This window comes from Meles meles, chromosome 20 (genome assembly GCF_922984935.1).
Source record: "Meles meles chromosome 20, mMelMel3.1 paternal haplotype, whole genome shotgun sequence".
Taxonomy (NCBI): domain Eukaryota; kingdom Metazoa; phylum Chordata; class Mammalia; order Carnivora; family Mustelidae; genus Meles; species Meles meles.
The window spans coordinates 26,577,395-26,596,155 of NC_060085.1; the positions used below are offsets into that span (position 1 = coordinate 26,577,395).

At 35.2% G+C, this 18,761-nt stretch overlaps 1 protein-coding gene and 1 pseudogene across 33 annotated transcripts in view; one reads left to right on the plus strand and one right to left on the minus strand.

Moving 5' to 3' along the window:
* LOC123932319 (sarcolemma associated protein) overlaps positions 1–18,761 on the plus strand; it is a 149,790-nt gene that overhangs the window by 21,871 nt on the left and 109,158 nt on the right. The window lies entirely within an intron of this gene.
* LOC123932745 lies at positions 14,170–18,378 on the minus strand (annotated as a pseudogene).

The window sequence follows — 18,761 nt, forward strand, 5'->3', positions numbered from 1 at the left end:
TTGTTAATAATAAGACCTTATATTTAAACAGTTTTGTAATTTAAAAAAGTACTTTTGTACTGTGACTTTGAGCTATCTGACATCATTTAATTTAAAGCAAAAAATAGGAAAAGTTAGTGTTTAAATGGCCAAAGTCTCCCTTTTTCCTTTTTAAAGCTTCACTTGCTAAGACACATTTGATAAGCGTGATAAAAATTACTGTTTAAATCAAAATCCCCAGAAGTTGAAATAGAGATTAAGAGTATAAATCTATACCATTTTAAGGAAATGTTTAAAGCTACTTCCTTAAAATCAGGTCCAGAATTAAATTGAAAGAAAAAAGTTGTTACTTAATTTTTTTTAGGGACATTGAAAGAAAATATACGAAATACGTAACCTCAGCTACATATTAGAATCATCTGGAGCTTTTAAAAGACACTGATGGTTGGCCCAGTCCCCCAGAGATTATGATTTAATACTTATAAATTATTCATATTTTAAAAAATCTATAAATTGTTAATGTCTATGAAGATCATGTTGACTGCATGACTCTGCTATTTTGATGTAGTATTGAGAAGCAAAAATACATTAACTTAATCATGTACTTCAGTATTATGTGGAATAAGGTGACAATTTTTGTCATTGGCATTTATTTTCCTTTGAAGACTGCTGATAACAGCAAAAGCCCCTACTTAAAAAAAAGAAAGAAAGAAAAAAGAAACCATATACAAAAGATCCTGTGTGACTTTTGGTTAATGATGTTTATAAATTGCCTATATAATGTTATTGTGAAGTTTACTTGTAAAATGAGTGTGTAACTCATTTGAATTGCTGTTACATAGTTCTAGATTCTTTAAAGTAAAAATAGTACCAATGTTTAGGAAAATTACAAAGATTGAGACTCTGTAGTATCAGTTTTTTTTTTTTTAATTTATTTATTTGACAGAGAGAGATCACAAGTAGACAGAGAGGCAGGCAGAGAGAGAGAGAGGAAAGCAGGCTCACCGCCGAGCAGAGAGCCCGATGCGGGACTCGATCCCAGGACCCTGAGATCATGACCTGAGCCGAAGGCAGCGGCTTAACCCACTGAGCCACCCAGGCGCCCTGTAGTATCAGTTTTTTTTTGAGATTTTATTTATTTGAGAGAGAGAGAGAGGAAAAAAAACATAATCAGGGGAGGGGCAGAGGGAAAAGCAGACTCCTCCGCTGAGCAGGGAGCTGGACACTAGGGCTTGATTCCAAGACTTGGGATCATGACGTGAGCTGAAGGCAGAAGTTTAACTGACTGAGCCACCCAGGTGCCTCTCTGTAGTATCAACTTAATGTTAAAATTTCTATTCCTATCACTGTGGGTTTTTGTTTGTTTGTTTATTTGTTTTTTGTTTTTGTTTTTTTTTGAGAAAGAGACAGAGCAGGGGGAGTGGCAGAGGGAGAGAGACTTTCAAGCTGACTCCACCCTGAGCGTGGAGCCCTAAATCTCAAGACCAGGAGATCATGACCTGAGCTGAAACCAAGAGTCAGATGCTTAACCCAGGTGCCACTGTACATGGTTTTTAATACATGTACTCCAGTATAGAATAAAATGCTAACTATATTTGTTTAGTTGATTTGGGGGAATTTGAGGTATATATCAACCTAAATCAAATTTATAACTCAAATAAATTGTAATAAATTAAGGATTATACTAATTGAAATTATGCCATTTTTTCCTGATACCCTGTGGGAATAAGTCAGTTTAGAAAATAGGTTTTTCTGATGAGTTGAAAGAGTAGACCTTTTATAACCAAATCATTTTTGGATGGAAATTTTTCTAAAGTGATTAAACATTCCCCTGTCACCTTAAGTAGAGTAAACAACCCCGAGATCATGACCTGAGCTGAAACCAAGAGTCAGATGCTTAACTGAGCTACCCAAGTGCCCCAAATCATGAAGGATTTTAATGTCCTACTGCTTTTTACTTTAGAACTGGTGTTGAGGAGTTCCAAACGATTTTTAAAAGAATCACCATGGTTAGATCTTTTGTTTTAGAGGACCAGTCTCAATGATAACGTGGAAGACATTGGAACTGTACCTAGAGTCAAGGAGACCTGGTAGAGTGATTTAGTAGAAACGGCAGTTGGAAACAGACTGGAATGCAAAAAAAAAAAAAAAAAAAAAAAAAAAATCATCTGCATGGAGGGAGACAGATTGGGAGTCATCAACTGAAGTAGTCAAGGCTGTAGGAAATATACTCCCAGGGCGGTATGTGCATTTCTAGAACAGTAGAGTCTAGAAAAGAACCTTGGGGATGATCAACATTTGAACAGTTGGTGGGGAAAAAGAAAACAGAGTTGGAAGAACAGCCAGAGAAGTAGGAAGACCAGGAAAGACTGGATTTGTGAGGAACGAGGCAGGGGAGAGTTTTTGAGAAGATTATTGTTAACAGCACTCAAATATTACTTTATAAGAAGGCAAAGTAGTAAAAACTGGGCTATTCACCAGAATAGTGAGTATGGAAGCTTACTAGAAATGGGTAAAGGGCTGTAAATTTGTGAGTGTTACAGCTCTCAAAGTGCTTGAATAAGTGGATGCAGAGGGTAGTAAGAGCATTTCCAGAATGCTGTGATGATAATTTTTTTCCCTGCAGTTTTACTTGTTGCTAATTCCATAGAGACTATGTTGGTTCTCTACTTGGATGGGGCACGTGATGTGGTATAAGAAAAGCCTTATAAGTTAGGCATTCCCTATCCAGATAATTTTTCAATAGACTTAAATGTAAGTTGAGATCTTATCGAGTTAAATATAATTTGTGCAAAAGGAACGTGAATCACAGATGTCAAAAATGTATCAGAATGTTAAAATGTTATAATTCCACACATTAGAAATTCAGTAGCATAGATGATATTCTCTACTTTTTTGATATTCTGAATTTTTAAAGCTAGGAATTTATCTTTCTGTTTCTCTTGGTACAAAAAAAGTCTTTCTGCAAAGTGTGCATGTGTGTGTAGCTGGATATATATCCAGCTCTTACTGTGTCCAAAGTATATAAATGAGAGACTCTTTGAGGACTGCTTAATCTGGGGATAATTGATAGTTACTTTATATTTGGCCAAAATTAAATTTTTAGCATAAAACCTATAATATTCAACAAAAGTGTTAAATGTTTTTGTATCTACCCTGATGAATACTTAACTATTAAAGAATGGTTATAGGAACTTATAAACCAAGATTTTAAAAAATGGAACACTGATGAAATTTGGATATTTTTGCAGTGAGAGATATATTTTATGAATTTTCAAATTCTATTACCTAATTTTATGTTAATTTGGTCACTTCTTTTCTTTTTTTCTTTTTTAATTATTTATTTATTTAGAGAGAGTGCACACATGCAGAGAAAGGGGCAGAGGGAGAGGGAGAGGGAGAGAATCTCAAGCAGACTCCCCACTGAGTGTGGAGCCTGACGTGGGGCTTGATCTTACAAACCTGAGATTATGACGGGAGCCGAAACCAAGAGTTGTACACTCAACCAGCTGAGCCACCCTGATGCCCCTGGTCACTTATTTTCTATTCACATAATTTTATAATAGTTTTTAAATTTTGCATTCTTGTTTTTGTGGTAGGTGCTGAATATGTAACTTTTATTATTTAGTTTTTTTTTTTTAAGATTTTATTTATTTATTTGACAGAGAGAGAGATCACAAGTAGGCAGAGAGGCAGGCAGAGAGAGAGGAGGAAGCAGGCTCCCTGCGGAGCAGAGAGCCCGATGTGGGGCTCGATCCCAGGACCCCGAGATCATGACCTGAGCCGAAGGCAGAGAGAGAGAGAGTGCTAGTGTGACAAGTATGTGCGGGAGAGAGAGAAGGAGAGGGAGAGAGAAAGAACTTTTATTTATTTATTTATTTATTTATTTTTGAGAGAGAGGGAGACCAGGGAGGGGCAAAGAGAGAGAATCTTAAGCAGGCTCCATGCCCAATGTGACAATCATGAAAATCATGACGTGAGCTGAAATCAAGAGTTGATTGTTTAACCAACTGAGCCACTCAGGTCTCCCAATATGTAACTTAAAACGTAGTTTTAACATTCAGTAAAAATGAAGATATCAAGCAATTATTAATTAAACATGTAAGACTAATAATTGCTCTGAATTTATGCTATATAAAATGAGGTCATGTATGTGGAAATGTTTTTAGAAACTAGGTAGTTAGAAATTAAGTAGCTAATTTTGAATACAGGAGAAATATTTAAGATTCATTCTAAATTTAATAGAAAAACATAATTAAGTTACTTTGGAGCAGAAGGGTCAAATGAAATATAGAGTTTTATCCATGAATGTAAAGATAATAAAGATGTACTAATATATATATATATATATATTTAAAGACTTTATTTATTTATTTGATAGAGAGAGATCACAAGTAGGCAGAGAGGCAGGCAGAGACAGAGAGAGGGGGAAGCAGGCTCCCCGCTGAGCAGAGAGCCCAACATGGGGCTCGATCCCAGGACTCTGGGATCATCCCCTGAGCCGAAGGCAGAGGCTTAACCCACTGAGCCACCCAGGTGCCCCCTAAAATATATTTTAAAAATACATTTTATAAGAGTTCTACGGTAGAAAAAGTTATTTTGAGTGGGGAGGTAGGAAAAACGACTTTGGAAGAATGGCTTTTTTGGTGAGTTTTGGTCCAGTGCAAGTATATAGCAGCAATCTTACTTAAAAAAAAAAAAAAATGCACCATTTTATTTAGCATGTGTTGCAGTTCTAAACCTTAGTACTCTTTTACTTGCACAATGTTTTCTCTTGTAGAGTATGTATGTCAAAACCCAGAATCTGCACTGTCACTTCCTTGTTGTAAACTCGGCTCTGCTAGTAAGATAAATTCTCAGTGTCTTGAAAAACAGTTTGAGAGCTAAATGAAAGTCAAGGTATGACTGATTTCCTAAGTTACGGCTATTTAAAATTTCATTTCAATATTTTCAGAGAACCATGAAATGAACTCCTGTATCAATAGGAAACTCCAAATACTGCTTAAGTTTTGTGGCATAGCATTTAAATTTACTCAGATTAATTAAGTACCCCAAAATTGTAATTTTAGTTAGTAATGGAGATAATCTCATACTTGAACCAATTTTCATTCTTTACTAAACTTAGAGTTTAAACTCCATAGAGACATTTTATCTCAAATTTTGCTTGATACTTTAGATTGTAAATAAAAGTACTTAATTGAGATAAATCCAAAGTAGTATTCAAATGTAAGAAGTATAACAGGACTTTGTAGTGGATTATCTTTTTGTGTGTTCAGAGGGAATTGTTTGAACATGAACTACAGCTTTAATTACACATCTATTGCCTGTAGGTATCTTGTTTTAAAAAGAAAAGCAAAGTAAACTAGTGGTATTTGTAATTTTAACTGTGGAGTACTTTAAGAAATGAAATTTGTTATAATTGTATTAATTAAATATTTAAATGCAACTTGCTAGTGATATTTTTATATAAAATACCTTTTGTAGGTATTGATTTTAGTATTTATTTGACAAACCTAGAAACTTGCTATAAGACATTAATGCTAATTTACATAGAATGTGGCTTATTTTATTCTCCATGTAAACTTGTAAGTAAAATAGCTGAATTGGTCATTGTTAGAAATTGTCCTCATCTCTTAGGACTTTATTGTTGTAGTTTTCTTCTTGTCTATTATCTTGAATTGAATTCTTTTAAGGTGGGGAGCTTTGTCTTACTTCTCTGCTCAATGATCTAGGTTTAGCTAGTATTGAATAGGTTTTAACAGTTAGGGTTTATATTTTTTTCTTAGATCTTGTAGATACTGATTTTTTTGTGTTTGATTTTACTTAGATCGTATATTTTGTCTTTAGAGGGTTTTATTTTCTGTATCATGTGTTTCTTTAACTTGACTGTGATGAAAATATTCTATTGTTATTTTTACCATTTAACTATTAATTAACTATAGTTATTAATTATTAGTTATTAATTAACTATTTAGTTAATTGTTTAGAAGTCTATGGAGCCATGTATATTTTCCATCATACTGATGATGTAAAAAATAAAGGAAATTTATGACTGTTTAAATATTTAACAACGACAAAAAAACAAACATTTAACAGCAAGCAAGTTATATAGAGTTCCTATCTGCCTCCATTGTGATATTTAAAGAGAAATTCTTTCCTTCCCTGAAACTGTTTTACATCTCATGTATCTCTGACTTTTCATCCATTATAATTCCATTTCTAGATGTGTAGAATTCTCTAATCTAGATGTGAATTCCTAAAACAATATGCATAGTATTCTACAGATTTAAAAGTCCTGTTGATTCATTCAGCCATCATTATTGAGCACTTCCTATATGCTGAGCACTATACTAAACAAAACAAAGTCCCTGGGGCGCCTGGGTGGCTCAGTGGATTAAGCCGCTGCCTTCGGCTCGGGTCATGATCTCGGGGTCCTGGGATCGAGCCCCGCATCGGGCTCTCTGCCCTGCAGGGAGCCTGCTTCCTCCTCTCTCTCTGCCTGCCTCTCTGCCTACTTGTGATCTCTCTCTCTGTCAAATAAATAAATAAAATCTTTAAAAAAAAAAAAAAAAAAAAAAAAAAAAGTCCCTGTCTCCATGAAACTGACATTCTAATATGCAGATACCATAAATAAACTCAGTTTATTTAGGACAAATGGGAGTGCATCTGGTTTACTGACAGGGAATTCAATATCGTTCAGTTTATCTTGTCCTATAAATTTGCTGTGTGAGAGCAATGTTATCATATGGCCCCAGAGTATTCTGTTTTAATTTGAATTTTGTCTTCAATTACTAGTGCTCTGCATTTGGTGAAATCTACACATACATTCTTTAATTTTATAAATTTATATCATATATGTATCTTCTTGACCTCCTCTATACTACCAGGTAAACCTTATTACTTTTGAAAGTCATCAGGAAACTGCTTAGGTGAGTCATTGAATGATTTTGTTTTGGTGGTTATTTTTTTGTTTTGTTTTATTTTCTCTCTACTCTGAAACTCACTTTTCCATTTTCCTCAGTGTGATTTTTTTTTAAAGATTTATTTATTTATGTGAGAGAGAGAGAGAGAGAGAGGGAGGGGCAAAAGGAGAGGGAAAGAGAATCTCAGTGCTAAGTGTGGAGCCCGACTCAAGGCTCAGTCTCAGGACCCTGAGATATGACCTGAGCCAAAACTAAGAGTCAAGACACTTAATGATTGTGACACCCAGGCACCTCCCTCAATTTGATTTTTAATGGAACTTTTATAACTTTTGTTTGCATGACTTTGTACTTATGTAGTTCTTAGTTTTTTGTAGTTTGTATATTTCTATCTTTATTTCTGTTGTCGTGGTTCCCATACAGACTTTGTCTTTATTCTTTCAATTTCCCTACCAATTCTCTCAAAATTCAAATATTTATCGTCTTAAAAGACCACTTCTAAGAACTTTATTTCAAAATTTATTTATTTATCATGAATTTTGTAACCATATTTTAATTTTTATTTTTTAAAGTGTACACTTTAGTGGCTTATAGTATACAGCTGTTACCACTATTTATTTCCAGAACATTTTTATTGCCCTCCAAAGAAACTCTGTACCCATTTAGCAATCACTCTTCATTTCCTCCTCTCCCAGCCAATGGCAACCATTAATCTACTTTCTGCCTCTATAGATTTGCCTATCTGGGACATACTTTATGTAAATGGAATCATATAATGTGGACTTGCATATCTGGCTTCTTTCAGCATAGTGTTTTCAGGGTTCATCCATGTTATAGTGTGCATCCATCCATACTCTGTACCTTTTGTGTCAAATAATATTCCATTGTAGGGACATACCACATTTCATTTATCACATTGACTCTATACTCAGTTGATGGACATTGGGTTGTTTCTTTTTTTGGTTATTATGAGTAATACCACTGTGAACTTACATGTACAAGGTTTTGTGGGGACATATGTTTTTAGTTCTCTTGGTTATATATCTAGGAATAGAATTGCTGGGTCATATTGTAACTCCATATTTAATGTTTTAAGAAATCACCAAACTGTTTTCCAAAGCAGCTGCACTGTTTTACATTTCCATCAGCAGTGTATAAAGGTTCAGTTTCTCAAAGTAGTCAACATTTTTTATGGTCTTTTTTATTATAGCCATGTAGTGTGAAGTGATAGCTCACTGTGATTTTGATTTGCATATCCCTAATACTAATGATGTTGCGTGCATCTTTTCATGTATTACTATTTGTTTTTTTGGTTTTTTTTTTTGGAGAAATGTTCATATCCTTTCCCACTTAAAAAATTAGGTTGTTTTCTTTTTGTTGCTAAGTTGTATATTCTAGATATAATTCCCTTTTAGTGGAGTGATTTGCAAATATTTTTCCCATTCTATAGATTGTTTAGCTGTGCCCTTTTTCGTTTTTACAGTAAAATATATATTACATAAAATTTACTATTTTTTTAGCATTTTAGTGTACAGTTCAGAATTCAGTAGAATTAAATACATTCACAGTGTTGTGCAACCATCACCTTTATTCATTTCCAGAATTTTTCCGTCATCCCAGATAGAAACTCTGTACCTATTAAACAATATCTCCCCTTCTTCATCTCCCCCAGCCCCTGATAATTGCTGTTTCTACTTTGTAGCTCTATGAATTTGCCTATTCTAGGTGCCTCATGTAAGTGGAATAATGTAATATTTGTCCTCACGTTGTCTTTTATAACACAGAAGTTTTTAATTTTGATGAAGTTTAACTTATTTTTATATTTGAAGTAATTTTTAATGATCTTAAAATTCTTAAAATTCTTCATTTATATTGTCATTTGTGCTTTTGATGTCATATCTACGATGCTATTGCCTAATCCAAGGTCATGATTATTTTAATCATTTTTAAGTACTCTTAAGTACTTGGCTCTTTCATCCATATTCAGAACATCAGTAAAACATCTGATCATAAAACCTGATCAGTTGAATCAGGTTTTATGACAGGGGGGTTTATTAAATAGTCTTTTAAAAAATTTTAAAATTTAAAATATTTTAGATGAGGGGCTCCTGGGTGGCTCACTTGGTTAAGTGTCTAACTCTTGATCTCAGCTCAGGTCTTGATCTCAGCGTCATGAATTCAAGCACCATGTCGGACTCTGGGCACAGAGCCTACTTTAGAATAGAATATGGGGCTCCTGGATGGCTCAATGGGTTAAGCCTCTGCCTTCAGCTCAGGTCATGGTCTCAGGGTCCTGGAATCAAGCCCCACATCGGGCTCTCTGCTCGGCGGGGAGTCTGCTCCCTCCTCTCTCTCTGCTTGCCTCTCTGCCTGCTTGTGATCTCACTCTGTCTGTGCAAATAAATAAATAAATAATCTTAAAAAAAATAGAATATGATAGAATAGAATAGAATAAAAGGTCTAGATAAGAATAGCGGGTTTCAGATTTTAGCATCTCCTGGGATGCTTACCTAGAACTACAGGTTTCTCAGAGGGTTTTTGTACATTTGTAGTAAACTTCTAGGAGACTTCATTATGTTGAAAAAGAGTAGAATTAAAATAGGCCAGCATAATAATTAAGAGTTTGGGTCCTGGAACCTGACTACCTGGGTGTGAATCCTGGCTGTCACTTTCTAGCTGCATGACCTTGGGCAAGTCACTTGTTCTCTCTGGACATTCATTCCCTCTCTTATTGGGCCTCTTGCTCTCTCTTGCTTTTGCAAGGATTAAACAAGCAAATATCTGCAAAGGACTTAGTGAATTTGGCAATAGTGTTAACCACGTGCATGTTAGATATTGTCATACCCTTTAAACTTTAGTAATGTCATTTCTAGGGACTTAATCTAAGAACATTATCAGAGATGTTGCATAAAGATATAGGTGTAACAGTTTCATTACAGAAATTAATTGCAGGAATTTACCATATATAGTCCAAATTAATGAAATTTATGAAATGTCATTTGGTTTTTAGTCATATTTTCAAAAAATATTTAATACCATGAAAAATAATGATGTAAGTGAAAAAGACAGTTACATATACAACTGTATATAAAGTATATATCTAAACTTCTTTGAAAGTATGAGCCAGGGAGGCAGAGTGTTGGTCTTACATTGTATATAAAGAAATATGTTAATCTGTTGTAGTGGTTATTTTTGGAAGCTGGGAGGAGTGAATTTAATTTTCCTCCATACTTTATTGAACTCTCCTACCTGCAACATAAGTACGTTATATTCAGAAGAACAAATTATTTTTTAAAAAGACCAAATATAGGAGAAAGCCCATTGTAAAATGGGAAAAATGACAGAGAAATAGGAAAAGCCCAGTGTAAAATAGGAAAGCATAAAATAAATAGGAAACCTGAGTCCTCGTACTAGTATTGCTATTAAATAGTTTCAAGCCCTGGGGCACCTGGGTGGCTCAGTTGGTAGAGCATGTGACTCTTGATTTGGGGTTGTGAGTTCAAGCCACACTTTGGGTAGGCAGATTACTTAAATAAAAAAAAAAAAAGTTTTGAGCCTTGGAATGAATTTTCTCTCTTCCTTGGGGGACACAGTTTCCTCATCTACAAAATGAGGAGTTGGGTTAAAATTAAAAAGGCAGTTTGCAGAGTGGTTAAAAGCTGGGAGGTGAGAGAGGAGAGTTAGGGACTACAGTTGAGATCACTGTGTGGGCTCATGTCCTGCTTCTTCCTGTTCATTTGGTGACTTCTGGCAAGTAATTTAACCTCTCTGTGCCTCATGTTTCTTATTTATACAGTGGGGAATAATAGTAATATCTCATGGGGGATTGTGAGAATTAATTAATAATACATGTAAAAGACAATATAGAGTCTGAGACACAGTAAGGACTCAATAATTGTTAACTGTTTTTATTGGTATATAAGACTCTTTCTAATGTAGTCATTTATTTCCAGTAATATTGTTAGTAAAGTGAGTGATTCTTAAATTTGTCTATCATTTGGAGATTTAGTCAAATTTTTATTTAGATATTTTTGAGATGGTGGAGACTATTGATTTGTGAAATTGAATATTTTGAAGTCCCTGTTCCCTTCCCCCCAGCTTTGCTTAATTGCCTTGTGTCTTGTTACAGGAAGCTTCTTTGGGGCCCTAAGTTATCTCATCATAAAGAGTATTTTGTAGACCTTTTCAGCAGTAAAAATCTCATTTGATTTTACAGAGTTTTTTTTCTAACTCTTTTTGTTCTAAAGCTAGTGCATGTAGCTTAATGTATTTGTAATTAAGTTATATAGGCTGTTAAGTTGTACCTATGTTTCTTCAACTGGTGTTTCAATTTTAAACTTAGGAAATGGCATGAAGCCCTAGGGAATGTTATAGTTCAATTGACTAGTCCACTCTAGGAAAAGCTAACATTATAACATAAAGTTAGCTGGGAATTGTTAGAGTATGACCTATAGTGTGACTGGATTGATGCATAGATGTTACTTAATTTAATCCCAGAAAAAGAATGTATCCAGATGCTTTAAGAGATAAATCAAGGTATGTGAAAATCACTTTCAGAGTCAGCAACCATGTTAATTTGTTTTGAAACTCTGAACAGACTACAGAAATAGATGACTTTCATAATATTATATCATTTTCTTTCACTGACTATATAAGATAACTTAATTAAGTCTTGAGTTGAATTGTGACTCAGCTAGTCCATTGCTTTGGAAATTTTTGTCTGTGAGCAAGTCTCTTTATGGTACCTCAGTTTATAATGGCAGTCATAATGAAGATGATTACATTTTTTCCATACTGCGGATAAGAATGAAAGTTGTATTTTAATATATTTATTCTTAGATCTTTAGAAACTCTCCCCTTCTCTGCAGGGTTGTAACCATAGTAGACAGTCCACTTACAGAAGTCATTATTTCTGTGTTAGAGAACAAATTAGTTGAATAATATTGCCAGGAAGCGAAAGGCAAGAGTTTGACTTCCACAGTTAAGGGATATAGTTTGTTATTTAAAACAGATCTTAGAGGATATTTTCCTCTAATCATAATAACTTTTATTTATAAAACATACCTAGCTAATTCCCATAGCAGGAGAAAAGTGCTGTGTCTTGATAGACAAAATCAGCTTAAGACAGCTTTGTGACTCACTAACAGAAGAGGGGAGAGTTCTTTTTGCCTTAGGGATTGGATTTTATTTTAAGATGAGTTCTTTGTCTAAGCACAGATATGAGACAGTTCCCACCCTACATGTCAAGTATCTTATTCTGTCTTCCCTGAGATTTAACTCAATCCCTTCAAATTCCCCAAGTGTATACTTTTATAACTTCTGCTACTTGTTTCATATTATTACATAGTGTTTATATTTCTCCCTCCATATTTCTCTTCCTGAGCGCAAGAACTTGTGAACTTTTCCTTTAAACATTTTGAGCTATGTTTTTGTGTTTGTTGATTTGTTTCAGTTAAAAAATCCATTTTTTCATATAGAAGGGACTGGTAACATCTGTGGGACATAGGAAAGAAGTTGTACTTTTCACTGCACCACTGAACCTTCGGAACCATTACATTTTCCCTCAAAATTTTAATCCTATTTTTATCGCATGGTATAAATATTCATAAAATTTTTGTTCGTTTGTTTGAGGAAATAAAAATCACATTTTATATAATAGTTATATAGTATTTATACATATTTGAGGTAGTAGTGATCTTCTCCTCTATGGTTTCAAACTTCTACCCTGCGCAGGATATAATTTATCCCATAAAACTCTTATGGGATATTTTCCTACCTACAATAGCTCAATTCTTATTACCTAAGAGAGAAAATACAATATTATTAATTTCTGTACTGTCTTTACCCCCGCCTAATACTATTTCTCTACATATGTCCTTCATCTCAGTATGCTCAAGAAGATTGCAATTTCAACAGGTTCTAATTTTGGCTTTCAGCCTTTTAATCTGGGTGTACTAACATTTCCAAATTACTGCCTCTCTTTTTTTTTTTTTTTCTTAAATTTCTTTTCAGCATAACAGAATTCATTGTTTTTGCACCACACCCAGTGCTCCATGCAATATGTGCCCTCCTTAATACCCACCACCTGGCTCCCCCAACCTCCCACTCCCCCGCCCCTTCAAAACTCTCAGATTGTTTTTCAGAGTCCATAGTCTTTCGTGGTTCACCTCCCCTTCCAATTTCCCTCAACTCCCATCTCCTCTCCATCTCCCCATGTCCTCCGTGTTATTTGTTATGCTCCACAAATAAGTGAAACCATATGATAATTGACTCTCTCTGCTTGACTTATTTCGCTCAGCATAATCTCTTCCAGTCCTGTCCATGTTGCTACAAAAGTTGGGTATTCATCCTTTCTGATGGAGGCATAATACTCTGTAGTATATATGGACCACATCTTCCTTATCCATTCGTCCATTGAAGGGCATCTCGGTTCTTTCCACAGTTTGGCGACCGTGGCCATTGCTGCTATAAACATTGGAGTACGGATGGCCCTTTTTTTCACTACATCTGTATCTTTGGGGTAAATACCCAGGAGAACAGTGTGGAGATTCCTCAAGAAATTTTTGTTTGTTTTATTGGGTTTATTCCTTTAAAGTTGAGACCACAAATTTTTTAAAGTTGACCAAGAATGTTCCATTGAAGGCATAATGATTTTTTATAGTCTTTCTTTACAGTCTTCCTTTAAATGATCCCCTTAAACTTGATTCACTGATTTGCACCATAAACCTTTTTTTTTTTTTAAGATTTTTATTTATGTATTTGAGAGCGAGAGCGAGAGAGAGAGAGCAAGCATGAGCAGGAGCAGGGAGAAGCAGATGGAGAGGGAGAGGCAGATTCCCTGCTGATCAGGGAGCCCGATGTGGGACTCGATCCCAGGACCCCGGGATCATGACCTGAGCCAAAGGCAGATGCTTAACCAACTGAGCCACCCAGGCACCCCTTGCACCATAAACTTTAAAAGGTGGATTATTGGGGCACCTGGGTGGCTCAGTCACTTAAGCATCAGACTCTTGGTTTTGGCTCAGATCATGATCTCAGGGTTGTAGGATTGAGCCCCAAGTCAGGCTCCCCACTCAGTGTGGTGTCTGCTTGAGAATCTCTCTCTCTCCCTCTCTGTTTGACCCTCCCCCAGCTTGTGTGTCTGTGTATGCATTCTCTCTCTCTCTCTCTCAAATAAAAAATAAATTAATAAATATTTAAAAGGTAGTTTGTTGCTGTAAGTATGGTGTCTTGATTCTTTTAAAGTTTGTTCATAATCAACTTTTGCCAACTAGACTGTATTTTCAATTTCTTTACCCACCTCAACATCAGTTTCCTTTCATTCTTCTACACTGACAGTATTGGTGTCTACTCTTCTATCTTTGAGAAGAATAATGAGGTCACTCTTCTTGAATTTCTTCTTGTATATGATAACTGACTCCAGGATCACTCATACTGTGTCCTTTGATATTGGTGAGTCTGCAGCTCTGTCAGCATGGCCCCCTTTACAGATCTATAATAGGCAGCTGCAATCTTTGTTGCTTCCTGGACACATAGAACATACATTCCATCTGCTCTTAGCCCGAGAATAAAATTGTCTCTCTTGTAGTAATCAGTGCTGGCTGCTGCTCTCTCAGCAGATGCTCTCATTCCATAGCAGTTATTCTTACGGATGAAAATAAACAGTGATTTCCACAAAACTGCCATATCGTAATTTTTAAATATAAAGTCAAGCAGAACTCCTCTTTTCCATTGTGTTTATAGGCTAGACCAATACCAGCACCCAGGGAACCAGATCTCTGATGATGCCATTGCCCCAAGAGCAGTTCTTAGTGTACATGTGCATCGATCCTTTTTTTCCTTCAGTACAATCTTCTCTTTGTCCTATAAACTCTACAGATTTCTGGGACAGAATGTCCACAAGTAAAGTTGAAGCAGTGAGCCCAGTAAAAGTGAGATGAGATGGTCCATGATATTTATCCAATCTCAAGTTCCCCACAACCTTCCTGACATTTCACAAGTGACAAAAACCAGGAATAATGTTCTGTTAATGCTCTTGGTGGATAGTCTGTATCATCCTATATTATCTGACTCCCTCTTCCCTGCAGAACACTGTTGTGATAGGAAGACCTCTTTTAACCCGTGAAGGTCACATTTCTTGATTTCAAATGTAGCATCATTTTCAAAGTAACAGGATATGCTGCTAGTAAGCACTCTGCTAGCTGTGACTGGCAGGAAATGGTGGGTATCTTCCTCTTGAGTGCAGGCTGTGGTGGTAGCTGTTGGTGATGATGTCCTTCTCTATTCTGGGCCATAGGCCCACAAACATTTTTTTAAGGGTATATAATATTCGCGAATGGACTGTAATTTTCTTAACCATTCTTCCACTGGTGAATAACTATGTAACTACATAGTTTCCATTTTTTGAAAGTATTATAATTTTTGCTTTGCTGAGTATCTTTTACACTTAGATCTTTATTCATCTTTCTTCTTTAGAATGAATTTTTAGAAGTAAATCAAAAGGCAGATTTTAAGGGGCTCCTTGGTGGCTAGTTGACTAAGCATCTGCCTTCGGCTTGGGTCATGATTCTGGGGCCCAGGGATTGAGCCCCATGTCGCTTCTCTCTCTCCCTCTGCCGCTCCCCCTGCTCATGTGCTTGCTCTCTCTCTTCCTCTCTTTCTCTCAAATAAATAAATGAAATCTTAAAAAAAAAAAAAGAAAGAAAGGCACATTTTAAGAGCTCCTTTGATATACTTTCCCAAACTGCCTTCCAGACAGGTGGACAGGTTGTGCCAATTAATACTCCCATGGTCAACTTGTGGAAATGTTTCTCTTATGTCACTCTTGGAGGCACCGAATATTTATTATTTTTCAGTAGCAAATTGAATCCCTTAAATTTTTATATTTCAAGGTTACTTAATATGTGTATATGTGTATTTATTCTTCTTATCCTTCCTTTGTTCATCGGCTTTTCAAAAACAGCCTAATTAAAGTATGGTTTACACTCCATAAAATTCTGCCATTGTAAATGTAAGTTAAGTCTACCTTAAGTTAAAGATTTTTAGTAAATCTATAGTTTTGAAGCCATCACCATAATCAACTGTGAGACATTTCCATCATCTAAAAATTTCTCTTTGGCCTATTTGCATTCAGTCTTTGGTCCTATACCGAGCTTTAGGCAACCACTGATATGCTTTCTATCTCTGTAAATTTGCATACTCTAGAAATACCAAATAAACAAAATCATATGCAATACTTTGTGAATGGCTTCTTTCACTTAGCATTGTGTTTTTGAGCTACATCTATGTTGTAGAATATATTAGTAGTTCATTTTATTTTTATTGCTGATACATCTTATATATTCAGTAATTGATAGGCATTTTTTTGTTTGTTTCCAACTTTTGGTTATTATAAACAGTGCTATTAGGAACATTTGTATAGGTTTCTCTGTGTCTTTCATTTTTCTTGGGTAGAGACCCATTAAATTTCACATCATTACTTTGCCATAGAAATTTTTTTAATAGTAGCACTAGATTTGAGAAGAAACACAGTTATATGATATTAAAGAATTAAAGTGGAATGATTGGCATAGGTAAGTGAAAAGTTTAAGACCTGTAGTATGACTATGTAATAATGGAAACCACTTCAGGATTTTTTGGTAGATGAGCAACTACCAGAACCTAAAGCCAAGTGAAGGCAAATAAAATCAATGGACATCTAAATAAACATTGAAAACTTTGGTTCCATGAAAAATGAGAGAAATGGAAATGGAGCATCATTCACATTCATTATGAGAGAAGAATGAGACTGTGTCCCACATAAAATGCCCTTTTTAACATAAAAGAAGGCCATCAAGACTATTGTAGATAAACAGACCAACAAAACAAGTAGTTCTTTCATTCAAGATAAATATACTTAGCAAATAAACATTCATCCTTGCTAGTGATCACAGAAATAAATATTTTACAAATAGGTTATATTAAGTTAGCAAAATTGATAGTGCTAGAAAGGGTATGGTAGTGATGTTGCTTCGTATGTTGATCTAGTTCACATGCAAAGCACCATGGCACCTGTCTATATCTTTGGAGTATTAAGATTCTGAGGTAATTTTCATTTTAGCTTCCTTGAATGTAATTAAAAGTTTTCAATAGTAAATTACTAAGAGAAGGAATAAATCAAAAGATAAGAAAACAGCTGCGGATTTTCCCCATGTGCTGAAGTTGAGTCTGGTTGTGCTTTCTTCTCCACTCGGTGTCTGTGACTCATTCCAACTCTGGAGGCACTAACCCAATGCAGCTTTTTTTCTTTCTGGCCCAGAGAGCGCATGTTTGCTCTGCTGTATCTGAATCCTGCTTTTACAGCTTTGGCTAAATCCTGGATCCAGTTGTTCTTTAATCCAATGACTCACACCTTGGGAGTTCTCCACCCCACTCCAAGAGAAAAATGCTATAATCTTTCCCGTTAGTAGTAAATGTAGTAAATCTGTCACGTTCTCTCTGCAGTTTACCGATTTTGCTTTAGGCGCTCATATGCAAATGTACTTCTGTTGATTTTTTTTTTTTTTTTTTTTTTTTTTTAGTTCCTGTGGAGTTCTTCTGTATGGGTGGGACCAAACACTTGTGTCATTCCCAGTTAGTACACTATAGTACAGTTATCCAACAATAAGTGATTTTTTAGTTTGACAAATTGTCTGCCTAAAGGTGATAAAATCAAGAAATGCAAATTGCTCCTTGCTCTATTTATTTCCCCCCTGTGTCTTTTATTTTTTTCTTCCAACATCAAAAATTCTTTCCATTTCTGATGTTTTTATTGCATTGAGAATATTTTTCCCTAATTACTGACATTATAGGTTTCCCATCATCTGTGCTTATAAATACTTTTCCATGTTATATAAGGTTATAAGATTTTTATATTGTTAGCTGAATTTATGTGAAGTCATAAGTAAAATATGTAACAGTCAAGAAGTTAGGAATGATAAAAAGCAAAACAAAAATTCTTAATTGTTTTATTATACTTGACAGTGATTTTGGTTTATTAAGAAATATAATACCAATTTTCTGTATATAGAACAACCATAAATACTTTTTTTTTTTTCATAAATACTCTTCCACTACAACTGGAAATAGTCTTTTCCTGTAGGTAGTGGTGTAGCTGTGTTTAATCTCTTTAGGCATTTCCATTCAAATTGGCTTGATTACTTAAGGATCTCAGAAAGAGAGGGCCCTGTAGGTTCTATTAATTTTTGAAAAATTAATGCAACAGGATCGAAAAGTTCAGACTGTTATGTGATTTGACTTCTTGATCTCTGATTTCTGCCAGCTTATTTAGGTCGCTTACAGCATCTCTTATTAAAATGGGAGAGGTATATTTCCCTGGCTTCTTGGATGTTTCTTTCCCTGATTTTTCTTGTACTTTTCTGACTGACCTATCTGATATTCCTTCAAGCATTATCTTCACTAATTTCTCCGTAAACTCTTGTGTCCCTAAAAGTTCAGTCATTCTTTTCCCTGTAATTGTTACTTTTGGATCATCTCATACATCACTGTAATTTTCATAACCACTCAAATGCTGATGAAATATCTTGAGCCCGAAGGTCCGAGTTTTCTCTCTTCTACCTGCTTACATTTACTCACTTGGATGTCTTACAGAGACTCCAAAAGCAGTAGACCCCAAACTGAAATGAATCATTCACTTACCCCCCTCAAATATTTCCAAATATAGATAATGGTATTATCATCTGCCCAGTAACCCACACTAGAAACTGCTGTCTTCAACACTGAGCCCATAGGATCTATCACTAAACCCCTTATACTACTAATGCTGCCTTTGTTTAGAACCTTGTTATTTCTTTATTTTGGTAGCCTCATAACTGGGCTTCCTTC